General features: G+C 42.8%; 1 protein-coding gene across 22 annotated transcripts in view; it reads left to right on the top strand.

Moving 5' to 3' along the window:
- ADGRL3 (adhesion G protein-coupled receptor L3) overlaps positions 1 to 13,159 on the top strand; it is a 515,916-nt gene that overhangs the window by 485,460 nt on the left and 17,297 nt on the right. The window lies entirely within an intron of this gene.

Genomic DNA, 13,159 nt, shown 5'->3' with positions numbered 1-13,159 from the left:
ACCTGGAATTTTGAGCATAACCCCAAACTTTCCTGATGTAATGTGTTCTGTAAAGAAAACTGTACTCACACTTGATTCCTAAGACTTACAGGACCATTTCAGATATTTCCTTAAGGTAACGTCTAATTACAGCTTATTCTAAAATGTTTGTTTCAGGCTTTGTTTCCCCTTACTGCTCATTATGGCAATGATGTGGATTTGGGGTTATTATACCACTGAAATCAGGAGGAAGGGAACAGAAAACAGCTGTGGATTTCCTCCTCTACTGTCAAATGAACAGCATGTCAGTCCACCCTATGATCATGGATTCTTTTTCAGGATCCAAAGGAATTCCTTGCACTCCCACTCCACAGCCTTGCCCCATTTTTTCCCACTGTGGGTCTGGCTGGATGTTTCTGCCATCTATTTCACATCCACCCTGTTCTCTATATCTTTTCCTAGAGCAGAAAATTTGTAAGGGTGTAAAAGCTGAACCAAGCTGATTACCTCTTGAGTAGAAAAAAGAAGTCTCCCTTTGCCTGTAGGGTGTTTGGTGTAAAGTGGTCTTGATAAAGGCACTTGGATGCAATGCTGAAAAACTGGACCACAAGGGGTGCATGTAGGATAGACTGTTTGCTAAAACACTATTTTGAAGGCTGAAAAGTAGAAGGTACAAAGAGAAAGCAACAGACAATTTTCCTTTGCGTTAGGTTCAGGAGGGAAATGCAGAGCAGATGACTGCTTGGTTCTAACAGCAGTCTTGGTACTTAAGCTAAGGACAGTTTTTAAAAAAAGCTAGAGATTAAAAGCAGTTAGCAGCATTACTGTTATTCCAATTCTGCTGTATTTGTGCTTTGGTAATTTAATCATGGACCTGTGCTGTACCTATGGATGGAGCCATCAAGGGAAAATGAGGTGTCTCTCAGCACGGTGCTGATGGCAAGAGTAGATTGCAGAGGACCACTATGAGCATGAGCACTGCTGGTTCTGATGGTGCAGCACAGGCCTGAGCTTTGGGTATGGCCAAGTGGCTACCTCAGGCATGTGAGGGACAGGTCTGTTTGCACCTTCAGACCATGATTGTCAAAAAGCACTCAGATAGCCAAGACAGCCTTGCAAACAAGCACTCATAGCACGAAACTGCAATGTGACTTCAGCCTATTTTTAGGTGAGAAGTAATACAGTAATTACCATCTCTCTTTTGATATGAAACAACTGGGAGAGAAAAAGGAGATCGTCATGAACTATACGGTACTTTATTAGTCTTCAGGTTTTCAAGTTGGGGCAGGGTGTGATTTATTTTTTTTTTTCTCAGAGGAAAAATTGAAGTTATCTGTTAAAGAAAGGAATGTCCCTTATTTTGTTGGGGCTTGAGAGCAGCAGAAACAAAGAAGAGTTTGTCACTGGTATGAGGCAGTGCTTTGTTATAGGAAAATGCACTAATGGAGCTATGTATAGCCATTCAAGTTAACAGATAAAAGAACCTTATCTTAATTTGTGGCAAAGCTTACTGTGTCTTAATGTTTGGGGGTTTGGGTTGGTTTTTTTTCCTTCTTTGAGGAAATAAATGGACTAGAGCTAAAGCCACCAGATTTCTTTGAAAATAGAAACTACACAAGAAGTCTGTTGCCTTGGATCAAGTGGTGTACTCCCACTGTAATGCTCTGAGTCATGGCTTACGAACTAGACAGCAAGTTTAATAGTTTATTCCATTAACAGTCTTGCTATACAAACAGCAGTATGTGCGCCTCTTCTCTTTTGGCTAGACACATATATGCTTTATGTCCCATTACACCCAAAGCATTGCAAGTCATCCCCATCATGTTCAACCACAGAGGTGTCCTGGAGGGACTTCTTGGTGGTCTGTATTGCTACTCCATTTGTCTGAAGGACAAGAAACATCAGGGAGCTGTAAAAGCAGCTTACCCCTGTTTAATGAGGGAGCTGTAAGAGCAGCTCACTCCCTCTGTTTAATGAGAGAGAAGAGTTGGGAGCTGAGGGGAAATAAACACAAGCCATGCCCTCACTGATGGGACATGGTCCCACAGTAGCTTAAGCCAGCAAGCAGACCTGAGTGCTGGTTGCAGGGTCCATCCACAGCCCCGGACAAGATAAAGGGATGAACCATGTCTAGGGTCCAGCCAGAGCAGCCGGAAATGTTGGCAGAGACGGGGCTGGAAGCTGAGTTATAATCCAGGTCCAAACTCCACCCAGGAGACAGACACGAGGCAAGGACTGGGTGCTCAGGACCAAGCAGGGAGTGTGGGTCCCCAGGGGGTCATCAGGATCCCGACAGCTGATGCAGGATTGGAGCCTAGGATCTCTGGCAGTTCTTACTGCAGGATGGTGAGTCTTAAATATGAATTCATCCTTGTGGCCCTGAGGGTCTGTTCATGACGGAGCATGCCTTTGCCAGTAAACCCCATCACAAAGTTATCACAAAGCCCTAAGATCCCCAGTATTGGCACACCAGATATTATTCCTGGCTAGGAAAGCCATATTCATTCCCTGTTTGTTCCCATGCAAATGGGCTGAAATGGGAAATGGAAATGAGGGTATAGTTTGCCCCTGCCACTTGCTTTTTCTTCCCAAATGCACAAGTGTCATTGCATGTCTCAGCTTCTAAGTAGCACTCCAGAATAAATACTTGATTTCCCTTTGCTTTATTATCTCTCCCCTGTGTTTTTATATCAACCACAAAGATTTAATCTGAAACGTACACAGGAAAAAGGGAAATTATTGCTACTGTTTTCAGAGATAATCAGTTTAATGTCAAATTCATGTGGATTTCTTCATAATGAACACAACAAATTGAGCTCAAATTCAAACAGTGGGAATCTGAGTCAGAGAGGAAAATTAAAATGAAGAACATTAATATCCTGATTTCTAACCCAACCAAGACCTGATTGTTTCCTAAATGAAATCTTCCCTCAAATTCCTCCCGCCCACCCAAAAATATAATTAAGCTGTGATTTCCAGGCTGAAATTGTATCTGTGCTGTTAACTCAGCAGGCACAACTGTGTGTGTTGCAGGAAGGGTGGGTGAAGTTTTAAATTATCTTCAGGTGGCCGTATGATCTTGCATTTTTAGGAAGCAGTTATTTAGAAAACACAGTAGAAGGTGAAATTCCTCCTTTGGTAGGAGACTGTCACTCTGGAAGACGGGAGCTGTGGGTTAGCACTGGGGCAATGCAATGAGTAAGGTTTGGGTCACTCTCCCCAAATCTTCTCTTAAGGCTCAGAGATGAGGTCTGCATCTCAACATTGCAAGATGAAGATGCTTTGGTTTAGCTCTCTGCAGGGGTGGTGGGTGTCATGGTCTGGGCTTAACTTGACAATACATCAGTGAAAATGGGGTAGAGTTTGGTGTGATTAAAAGGATAGACAAGCAGAGGAGGCAAAAAGAGAAAGAAAAGGAAAGAGCAAAATGGAAAAAGGAAAATCAAGTCAACATTCCCCTGGGAATCTCAAACCTCATCCCTGGTACACTTCAAAGAGTGATTGCTGCTCATTATAGTCCATTTGTGATGCTGACCCTTTGCTGCCAGTAACTAGATAAATCAGAAAGCAGGTGGAAATTTGGACCATGGAAGTGCTACTGTTGTCATGCGTCCGTCTTTCTCAAGGTGCTCGTTCAATTGATGGATTGATGTGACCAGCGTGACAGTCAGATTTCTGCTGAATTTATGTTGCATATAAAACAAATAACAAGCAGCCAAGCTCTGGGAGAGGTGGAAACGCCTCTACTCATCTAGATAGGATATTCAAAGGGCGCCATCAACTGATCTATCACAATCTGTCTAAACACTTCTTACCATCTTTGAGTAACACGTATGGCTCTTGTGGTTCAAAGATATTAGAGAGTAAATATTTTCTCTGTTTTCTTTCCATTTGTTTTGGTTTTATAGTTGGCAGCAAACAGTGCCCCAGTTTCTCTGTGATGTCAGTCAGTTTTCGTGTCATGTCTTTCAGAGATGGTTTTATGGTGTGAGGATTTTTTTCATTTTAACTTCGCAAGTTGTGGCTGTGTGAACGTGCAAGTTGGCAGACAGAGTTAGTGATGACCACTGACATTTTTAAACATGTTTTCAAGTTTTCCAGATCACTTTTTTTTTTTTCTTTTCTTACATTCTTGTTCCTGCTGTGGTACTGGGTTTGGTACTGCACAGGTTTAGTGCAGCAGACTCCAAGGTGCCTGCAGTTGTCTGTTTCCTTCAGACACTTTGCTCTTGTGGGTACCATCACTCTGCAGCTGCAGATGCGGTGTGGAGCAAGTGGTGCGTCTGTTTAAATCTGAGCTCCTCCTGGAGATTCTTTAAATGCTTTGTGGTCCATTTTCAGGAAAGGGGTTTTTTGGACAATAAATCCGGAGGACTTTTCAAAGTTGAGCCCGGGTGGTCCTTGTAGGGGCAGCAGCCTGTGGATGTTCAGAGACCATCATCTGCCAATGTGCAAATCTCATTTCTTCATCATCCTTGCTTTAAATCTAAAATCTAAATCTCACAGCACTTTTCCCCAGAACCTATCCTTTTTGATGAGTGCTGAGAGGTGTTGGAGCTTAACAATGTCCTTGCTACCATTGCTGAGCCAGCGGGGGCAAGGTGCTGTGTGAACCTGAGGAATGTAGCAATCCCTGCTTTGAGCATCTCCTTTCCCAGTGGCTAGCAAAGCCCTCAGTCCTGGGAAATTTAGTCTTTCTTTCAAGGGATTCAGTCCTGGAGCCTGGAGGCCTCTGGTTTAGCCACAAACAGCAAGAGCAATGCCAATTTCCTCGTGCCTCTGGAGAACATTTAGAAGTTTGGTTTCTATTCCTTTTCAGTCCAGGCTGCCTCTTGAGAGGGGGATAATGGTTTTTAGAGGTGTGTAAGTGCCTCCTAGATGTTTGGTGGAAATTGATGGTCAAGAAGCAGGGCAGGAGTCCCTGGCAGCATCTGTGTGCTAATCCAGAGCTAGCCTGCGGGCTGTTTTCTAGCATCTCGTTCTGTCACAGTTTCTTGAGTGCCGTGGCTTCTGCTTTTCACCAGGGAGATCGGTGTTCAAGAGTGCTGGCTGTCCCAGCACCATGGATGCTTGTAGCAGTGTTCACAACACCCGGGAGAGCCTGCAAAAGAAGTAGTGTGGACAATTTATATCAGAACTTTGAAATTTCCACTTTACCAAGTGTAGGAGGTTGTTCCTTTAACTCCCCATCTCACCACCACTGGCATTTTCCTAATGAAGCTCTTTAATTTCATCCACCATGCCCTTCTGCTTCTTTTGTTCCCTCTTGTAACCCCTACAGACTACATATATCCTCCCCTGACCGTATGGATACCCTTGCCTGGGGTCACTTGCCCAGATGGAGGGCAAATTTGGAGGGAATAGTCCACATGCAGTTGCACCAAATCAGCTGGGAGTGATTGCTGTTTGCAAGCCATAAATCTCTGCAACCATCTTAAGCAACTGTTGGTTTGGCTAAATGTCAGCATCTGGCCTCAAAATGACCCATCCTGATAATCACATATGAAGTAGAGAGAAATTTCAGGTAGATGACAGCAGAGTATTTTCTGTTTGTAAGGGAAACTCAGCAGCCTTTTCTTCTCTCTTTTTTCTTTTTTTTTTTTTTTTTTTTTTTTTTTTAAATCAGCCGTACATTTGATGCCAGGAAAATTATGATTTTCTGCATTGAGGAGCAAAACTTGGAGAATTTAGCTCCTATTTCTGCCTACGTGCAAAATGAATCCCATTGTTGATTGTCTTCTAGTTTATTTTGCCTGTCTGCAGCCTGGAACTGAGTTAGCTGAGATTTGTTGCAGTGATTTCAGTGAGTGACGTGACATTCTTCCTTTGGGAGATATTATGAACTGGCTTTGATTTTAGGATTGACAGCCATATAATTGGAAGTTCAGTCATTAGGTGGATCAGATTTAAAGAAGAAAAGTAAGGGCAAGGCAATTTTTGAAATCAGAGCAGGCTTTGGGGAGTATTAGATCCAGCAGAGTATTGCTGCAGAGCAATTGTAATATGATGACTGTGAAGCAGGAAGAAAGCAAGCATGGCTGCTTATATAGATTCCTATAAGTACGGTCTGATTTCTACCATAGGCAGGGCTCTCCACATGTCTTGGGTAAAAGACCTAATGAGAAATAAGCATAAGCAGGAAAAATTAGGGGTAATGCATGTTTGTATAGTCAAGGTACAATAAGGTATAAACCCTTGAAAGGGGGTAGTGGTGGTAAAAAGAAATATCCCATCCTGGGACAATGTTTCTGCTCCAGGCAGTTGAGAAGGAATCAGTGAGTAGGCCAATATTTATAAATTGATGTAGACTAGCTGTGTGTTTTGAACATAGTTTTTAGATTGTAATCCAGAGAGGTTTGTCATCTGAAATCATTGCAAAAGAAACGAAGGAAAAAAGGGGCAAAGAAATTCTTTCCCTCCCCTGTCTCTGCATAAAAGCATGGGATGTTTCATTTGCAGAAGATAGCCCAGAGCTTAACAACCTCATTTGCTGAAACTCCATTTCACTGCAGTCAGTATTAATAGCTTCTCAATGAATAGATTAGATGCTGCAAGTGACAACAAACCTATTTGAGAGAAATTTAATAGGGAGGTTTATTGAAGTTTATTAACTGAATCCTATTGGCTATTATAAGAACACAGATCGATAAATCTAAACATCAGAGCATTTGTTGGAGGGAACTAGGAAAAGATCTCAAAATACCTGTTGTCCTCCAGCAAATATGTGTGATTTCACTTTTCATAATTGCATTCATTGTTGAAATAAATTGCAAGTGAACACATGGAAGACCAGAATTCTTTAAATACTTGAAAACTCTTCCTGTAACACAGAACAGGACACTGCTGAATGCTGGTAAGGAAAGTCACAAAGAACACTAGAGCTTTGACTCCTACAAACCTACTTTGAATGTATTTTCTTTCCCTGGGAGTAAAGTGGAATAAGTAAGTTAATGCTAAGTGATACACAGAACCAGACAGAATTTGCAAACTGAAATCAGGGCAGAGAGGCTACTCCAGTAACATTTGAGTTCAGATAAGTTATTTGTTACAGTTAGAGTAAGGCAGCATATGTTGCGAGGGTTTTTTCAATGGACACTTAAGAGAGGATTCATCGCTGACCATACCATCTGTGTCTGGGCTAAACTGTAATCCTTGATAGCCATCACAGTACCTTTAGGGAGTGGTCTGTATTCTCATTGGCTGTTGCTTGTCTCTGCAGGGAGGTCTGAATTCAAGTATATAAAGTGTGAGAAGCTGGGGGACTTGATTTATGGTGTCTGTGAACAGCAAATAAGGTGTTTGCTTTGGAACAAAGAGCAGGCAGGAGTACAGCACTGTGCCCTATTCCTGTGGGAAGGGAGCTGCATGGTTGGCAAAATGGGGAGAAGATACATAGATTAAGATTGACCTAAACCACAGCAGTACATCCTTTGATATTGTTTGTTTCTTCTGCAAGCAAACTAAAAAAAGCCAAAAAAACATACATTTTGGGACTGCTGGGTCAGAGGCAATGAAACATTTTGTTGCAACTCAGATGTGCTTTTTCTAAGCTATTTATTTTTATTTCCACTCTAGTGAAAAGATGACATCATATGAAAAAGTCAAAGTCAGCTTTCATACATACCACTCTTTTGGAACAAAAAGTGAAAACATTTCATTTGGAAAATACTGATTTTTGTATGGACATTTTTGAAGCACTCAGCTGATTCACTAGACCATCCAATGTAATTTGTTAACCAGTTTGGTCTCCTTTCTCAGCAAGACTGCGCATCTGGCACATCCTCTGGGTGGTAGGGCAAATCTCCCCATCCTCAGTTGAGTTTCCACCCTGCTAAAATGCATGTAGCAAGGATACAGCTGATTTTGGCATGCAATTGCAAAGACTCAAAGCCAAAGAAGATACATGGGGATGTTATTACCTATGTGGACAGATGATGCCAGCTAAAGCAGTGCTGCTCAAGCCATTTCAGCCTGGTAGAGCCACACTAAATGTCATCATGTTTCAGAAAGTCTGGAGGAGCAGTTGGATCCATTTCCCCGCCTTGTTCGGTAGACCATGCAGATGATTCAAGTTAACCTAAATGCCTTTGTGTGGCTTTGTCAGCTAGCTGCCCACAAAATATTAATTGATTTTTTTTTCCTGGGTGATGTAGTCCAGGGTCTGGCAACATGTGCTTGTCGTCATCATTTTTATCCTTTGCTTTCAGTGAGTGGATTAATCACACTTTTGTTTAGCAAGGTGCAGTTTTCCCTTAGAGTCATAACATCAAACTCTTCCAAAAAATTTTTTCTACGTTCAGTGTTGTCCTGCATCAAGGATGTCAATTCCTGTCTTAGAAAGAGATGAAAAAGGTACCATTTGGTTGCATACTGTTATTAAAATGATGCCTACTTTCGCAGGCACACAAAGCAGCTAACTGTAGTTATCTGAATCTTCTCTGTGTGGTTATAGTAATGGTAAAAAATGTGGGGGTTTTGTTTTGTTTGTCCTGGTTGGTTTCCCTATCAGATTTTCTCAGTTTGCAAGTCAAAAGTGCAACCCTCCAGATCTGCCCCTGAGATCCTGTGCATCCTGAGAATGCACAGGCTGTGCTTCTCATAGCCTTTTAAACCTGGTAAGAAAGGAGGGATCTTTGGTGACTGGATCACGAGGATCCCCAATGCTGTGAAAGGGACAGGAGCATCTGCATGTTACCCAGCTAATACTTGCCTTCTGTTAAAGCATCGTTCCTTTCTCCTCCTTATCACAGTCTGTACATCCTTCACTTGGGGAAATCCAGCATCAGGAAACTTTGAACTGAGCATTGGCATTGCCAGAAACCTGAATTTGAATGTCATTTTGGATATCAGTGCTGTCCTGGTAGCTGTGTTTTGCAGTGAACTTTAATCTTTGATTAATTATCAGTGGAAACAAGGAGACTTGGGACTGTAGTTTTACTGATGTGGTTGTAGGGAATATTTTTTTAGAACTGTGAGTTCTACTCTTAAATGTTTGCTGGTTGTAATTATCTCCTCACACTGAACAAGGTGAATGTTCACAATGCCCAGATGAACCTATGGGTTTGAAGCCCCATTTTTTTTTCCAGCCTCAAATTCATGGTCCAACAAGTACGCAGCATGATAGGGATGTAGAAATGGAGTGCATTTGCTGTCAGTAGGTTATCTTCAACTAGCAGAACTGAAGGTGTTTCGACACAGCTGAATTGAAGGCAGTCACCCTAACTAAAGCAAATAAAGAGTGGTGGCTGTGTGCTGGGCTCAGGTGCTTCAGGAGATGGAAAAGGAGGGATTCGTGTTGGGAGTGTTATTGCTGAAATGTAGGGAATCAAAGATGCCACAGGGCTGTGGGATTGCTGGGAGAAATCTGTGTCTCACCATGGATGCTGAGAGCAAAGGATCCAGCCATAAGTGAATAAATAAAAATAAATGATGAACAACTGCTGCTTGCTGAGGATAATGGGCACATTATCAACACTGAGCCAGACTGCTGCCAAGGGTCACGTCCTGAGAGCACTCTGCAGGGGAGGAGATTCAGAGTAGTTGATGGGCACCTGCACTGCTGCTCTTTCTGCTTTTTGAGTCACCAGAACCCCAATCAGCACCCAGCCTTTACCGCACACCCACATGTGGGGCAGCAGAATAAGCCTCTTTGCTTTCTCTTGTGGTATTTTGGGAAAGCATGCTGCTTTGATCCCATGCTTGCTTTATTGCGTTTTTGTTAGCTGTTTATTACCAAGGCCATTTCATGCAAACAGGGTCATAGTTTGGTAGTCTACCTGCTCCTTCTGCTTATGCCTCATCTGCAGACCTAATCCGCTCATCCTAATAGTCCCGTTGGTTGCTATAGTAATGATAAAATGTTATGAAAAAGGCAGAATAATTCTTAAATGGATGGCTGGTGTTCTTTCTCCCTCCCGGGAAGGAGAAACCCAATAATGGGGATTCGTTTGGTGTATTACTATTTTATCTAAAGCTTTAACTGTAGGCTCTTTGGAGCCTGAATGCAGTCCTTCTCTCTCAGCATCCTTTGAGGCTGGGAATGTTGCAGTTCCAAAGCAGTTAGGGAGAAACAAGGGCCCATATTAATGAATACAAGGTACATATAATTTTGTTTTTAAGATGCCAACGGTTATATTTATTGTGACCTGCAGAGAGCGTGAAGTTTGCCATGGACAGCCCGCCATGATGGGGACGTGCTTCAGAGCGCTTAGGGCCCTGTTTGGTTTCTGAAAGTATTGAAAGATAGCTGAACATGTTAGCTGTGGGTTTGGTTTGGATTTGCATCAGGAGAATTACTCAGCACTGCCATCAAAAGTGCTATTTTGATAAGTAAATTAAAAAATCTTAACATCCTCAGCAATCCAGGGAGAAGGTTGCAGAAGATGCAGTGGTTTTGCTTAGTAGCTGCATACAGGAACGAGTGTCTGTTTTTGTAGTACCAAGCCTCCTCTTTTACACACCTGAGAAATCAAAAATTGCTTACTCTGTATTTTCAACTTTTTGCCAAGTTTATAGTCAGGGTCATATATGTGTAATAAAAGTTGCCAGAAACAGTTTAGTTTCTAATAGCCAGAAAAAGCCAGGTTTGTGAGAATTTAGCTTGCTTCAGAGCCCACCACCCTGGTGAACATAGGCGAGCAAAGCATTAAGTGCTGACACAGATCGGTCCCTACTCCTCTCTTGTCTTGCTGTGAAAGCATCCCCTATGCGGAATAGCTCGACCTGCCCAGCTGTGGTAGGATCAGCATGTTCCCGCCTGCTAGGGATCACTAGACAAGATCAGACCAGGGATATATCGAGCGAGATGCTCTTTCTGGCAGTTGCCATTTAAAGACGCCTCAATCTAAAGCATTCAAGACCATGTGGCAGGTATATTCTTCTCCATATTAAATCTCATAGGGACTTAGTTGAAAATTGGGTTAAATCTCAAATGGGAGGATTATATCACTTCTGAATTTATGGCTGGCATTAACTCTGGCCATTCCTGTTACCTGAATAAAAGTAAGTCCCTTTTTGAATCTTTTATATCCTGGCTTGATTAAAAGTGGAGTGAAAGCAGAAGCAATTTTAATGGACTTAGTTCTCGCGCTGGTATAAAACTAGTGCAAGAAAAGAAGCGGTTGCTACAGTCCCTCATCACAGATATATGTGAGATTGATGGAAAATACATTACCAGAAAAAAGAATTGGCTCGTTTACCTATTAGTTAAATTCAAGGTTGCCTAGTTAAGCATTCATATAATGTTTTCTTACAGGAGACAGCTTTGTTTCCTTATTTCCAAACACAGCAGCTCATCTTGCTTTCCATCAGCATAAACAAAAATATCAGGTGAGAGAAAACAAGTCTTCTTTTCCAAGCTGCATGTGTCAAGGAGCCTCCCTGGCATGCAGCCCCCATACAGCTGCCTTCTACTTTGTCCTGTGCTCAAAAGACTGATTAAGTGATCCACTAAGGCCATATGCCTGGGGCTGAGAAAGGGTGGGGGAGCATGAGTGAGAGGCAGGAGAGCAGTCTGCCCTCTCCTCTACCTGCACAGACATGGACAAACACCATCCCCGGAAGTGGAACCAGGCCAACATTCAAGAACCATAGGAGGCAGCTCTGGAGGCCTCCATGTAGCCTTAGGTTTGGCCAGCTTTTGTTTGTTTTTTTAAAATAATTAGTAGGTGTGAGCTTTCAGAGAGAGCTTGCCACTAAGGGGATTTGTAGCAGCCAGAGACCTTTGGGGCTTATATATCCTCAGCAACTCCGTTCAAAAAGAAAAAGAAGAAAGAAAAAGAAAGAAAAATCAGGTAATGAGTTGCAGAGAAGAGATTGGACCCAGACCTCCACATGCCTCGCAAAGATTGACTCCGCTGTGCCACAGGTCCACCTCTACCCCTAAAAGAGGTAAATAGGGTCCCCATGTTCCAGCCACTGATGAAGGCATCCCTGCCAGGATTGCTGGATGTGGGGATTGGCTTTTTGGTCTGTTGTTCGGGCTGAGAATATCAGATGTTGGTGACAGCCAGGTATCATGAGCCCTCTGGCAGGCCTGTCCTGGCTATCTTTAGTTGCCCTACCAAAGGCTTACTTTCCTGGTGGAAAGTTTTTGTCTTAACAATTTAGCCCTGGAGGTAAAAGCCATGGTGTGCCCTTGAGTATTGCTGCTCTAGGTCTCTACCAATGACAGTGGGAATGGCCTTGGGGACAAGTTTTTGATTCGGTCATCTCTCTGGATGCCAGAGGAGATTGAGAGCACGGGCTTAATGGGTCATCTAAAAGGTGGGGGATGGCTTTCGTTCATGGGTTGATGCCTGCAATAAGAATCAAGGTAGGCCTTGTCAGCCACCTGCCAAGCTGCAATGATCCTGAAAAGCACAAGTCCAAAGGCTGCCGCTCCAAGGGGTAAACTGAAGCAGGAGGACAACTGCTGGCTGAGTGCTTGGAAATGACAGCAAAGAGGTCGAGGAGTGGGGAAACAGGGTTTTTACAGGGAAATGGAGAGTCTTGAAATGTGCGTGGCTGTTCTTGCTCCTGTTCAAAATGCCTGACAGCGCTGTGGTGCTCCTGCCTTCAAGGGTGGATTTGAGTGTTTGTGGATCTGCTTGGTGGTGGTACCTGAGCAGTAGCTGAAGTGAAACTTGCCCTCTTAAACATGAAAAACAGCTGCCCTCTGATAAGTGCCGAGAGCCTTTGGAGGGGCTGCATTCTCCATCCTTTCTTTTTAATTCTGCTTTTTGACTGTAGATGTGTTGCAAAGGACCAGTATAATATATCCTAGCCCATAGTGGGAGTCGAATGTGCTGGTTTCTGTTAGTCATTATTTTTTTTCATTCATCTGGCACTTTGCAGAGAGTTTTTGCCCCCACATTGCGTAGGCTGCCATCTTTCTTTCTTTGTAGCAAGCATGTGAGCATAGCCTTGCTTACACTCCAAGCGACTAAGGAACCACCATAAATGTAGCTTATCTGCTTTCTAATACATTTTCTTTTGCATTGGTTTGGATTTGTGCATTGTCAGTAACATCTGTTCTGCTTTAGTGGCATACAGTTTTCCAAGTTTAATTAGCTGGCTGCTTGTAATCAGGACTATTTCAACTGTTGTCATTCTGAATGTTCTTTTTCCCTTTTTTTTAATACCACATTTGCCTGATTGACCTTTTTTGTTGTTTTGTTTTGTTTTTTTTCTCTGTCTTTCT

This window comes from Strigops habroptila, chromosome 7, assembly GCF_004027225.2.
Source record: "Strigops habroptila isolate Jane chromosome 7, bStrHab1.2.pri, whole genome shotgun sequence".
NCBI lineage: Eukaryota > Metazoa > Chordata > Aves > Psittaciformes > Psittacidae > Strigops > Strigops habroptila.
This window is presented reverse-complemented; position numbering and strand designations above follow the sequence as displayed.